We start from the raw sequence: 2475 nt of genomic DNA, 5'->3' as shown, positions 1-2475 counted from the left end.
TCATTCTCTTTTTTTCTTTTTAATTTTAATGTATATATAATAGAGCAAATAATCAGAGACTAGATAATTTAGTCCATGAAAGCGGAATTACACCTTTTGCCAGGAAACAGCAGGTCTGTTGACCTCTGTATTTCTGCCTCTCTCTTAAGCCTTGTTATAGGATTCCTTCCTTATCTCCTTGACAAAGCTGAAGCTATATTTATCGTGGAAATTTTGAAAAGAACCACAGATAACATGTTTTTGACACCTTACAAGATTGTGTGAGATGGCAGGGTAAGATTTCAGTTCTTTGTTGTTTTTGGAATTCCTGCATTTTCCATTGTAATCTAAATAATGGTCATGGTGCCTTTCTTCATGTAAGGAATTTTAATGGTCAGAGAACTAGAATACATGATTTCATAAAATATGCTTTTTTATCTCCCCAGAAATAGTGCCTTACCATTTCTGACTGTCTCTAAAGTCATATGAACCTGAATTGTCAAGTCTTAAATTTGGACCTCTCTGGATCAGAACATTCTAAATGGTATAATAAAACTATGTAAACTTGCATTCATCTTTCACACAGCAGGCTGACTGGATGAAAACACTGAAAGTGCCTATTAAGTTCTGGTCTAGAATCATTCTATAATGAAGTGAGTTCTCTGGAGCTGATTCCAGTAAGCTACATTAATCACTAGGTTCTTGGCTCTTATGTTCTGCATGATTGCTGCCTAGTATGTAAAAGAGGCTAGATAATTCTCACCGGTTCCTTGACAAGAAGCTACAGTTTTATATTCTTTATTACAGAATAAAAATCCCACTGAGAAATAGATTTTTTTGATCACTCAATGTCAAGCAAGTCAGAAAGTATTATTTCATAATGTATCTTTCATTGCTTAAACATTAAAAATGGTGAGGTGCAAAGCAATATGGAACAAATTGTGTGCAAAAAAATATGGTGGGTGACTTAAAATGATGTGGGAAAAAAGCCTCCGCAGCAATGAAAAATTTTCTTTCCTTCCTTTCTTCCTTCTTTTTTCTATGAGGAAGGAAAAATAATTTTTCCTCTACCCTTCTCAGTTCTTGGCTGAGATATTCCTGTAATAAATGAGGAGAAAAACAAACAGAAAACTTAATTATATGTATACTCAGTAACTCCCCCAAATAGCCCAAGCCATCACCTTAAATACCATCTTCAGCTGAAGATAAAATAAGGTGTTGAGGGGAGGAAGCCAGTTATGGGAGATTATTAGGCAAAGCACAGTAAAAGAGGGTGTGATTGTTATGCAGATCTAAGTCTTGACCTTCTTCATCAATAAGTTTCCAGAGTTTTAGTCATCCTTCTCTTTCTGGTATAAAGAGGGAGACACCTTCACAAATTAATATTTTTTCCATATAAATGTAAATATCTCATGCAAAAGCATAACTTCTACTTGGTTTTTAGATTTTCTCTCATGTCTGCTGCTTTTTAAAAATAACCCATTCAAATAATCTTTATCTCAAAGAGGCAGTTTGGGATGGCATATTCTGCTCCCCTTCACCTCTCTCCTGTCTTCCCTCTTTCTCTTCCTTCTTTCCTGAATTCCTTTCTTTTCTCTTCTTTGTCTTCCTTTCCTTCCCTTCTACTTTTTTCTTCTTTATTCTTTTTATTATTTTTTTCTTTCTTTTAAAGTAGTAAAAATGCCATGATTTACTCTAGACTACTGACTCTAGCCATGAGACATGTGGAAATAAATGGGTGATTCACATTCAATTGGATGGTCTTTTTATCTGTATAGTGTTATGATAATGGGACACTATTTTCATTTTTTTATGCATTCATTCAGCCATGTCTATGATTACTTGATGTATGTCAAATAGTGAATTAGACACGAAGGATTCAACAGTGAACAAGATATTCAGACCCGGAAAATTAAGAATAGCAACAAATGAAAAAATCATATCCAGTTATGATTAGAGACCCAAAGAAATAGTTTGCTATTATAGAGAATAACAGGATACAGTAGAATGACCTAATTTCTACATGAAGGAAAGCAGAATACACCACCCCAGAATGTGCCATTCTGGATTATTTCAAGCTGAAGACAATCAGGGCCCATCCAACTCAGGAAGAGATTTTTACCTCTCCCTTAACTGCCAAAAAGAATAGGGGGCCTGTATCAAGAAGAGAGCTATTGTTATTGAACTCAAGACGTTTGTTTTGCCTACATGCGTCAGAGCCAAAGGAGACACAGACAGGAGTTTGCAGCAAAGAAACTAGAGTTTTATTTAAGGAAATGGTGACAAACCCGAACACAGGAGACACTTAGTACTTAAAGATCTGGTTCTCCAAAGGCTTCTAGGGGATAAGTTATATACAGGAAAACTTGTTAGTCATGGTAGCTAAAGGATTTGGGGTTCTGGGCTCTACTGATTAGTAGGGGCTATAGTAGGAGGCAGCTGATCATTGCATCAAGTCCTGATGTTGGTCATGGCATCATCTGTCTGATTTCAAGG

Source organism: Pteropus vampyrus, unplaced genomic scaffold (assembly GCF_000151845.1).
Source record: "Pteropus vampyrus isolate Shadow unplaced genomic scaffold, Pvam_2.0 Scaffold9, whole genome shotgun sequence".
Classification (NCBI taxonomy): domain Eukaryota; kingdom Metazoa; phylum Chordata; class Mammalia; order Chiroptera; family Pteropodidae; genus Pteropus; species Pteropus vampyrus.
This window is presented reverse-complemented; position numbering follows the sequence as displayed.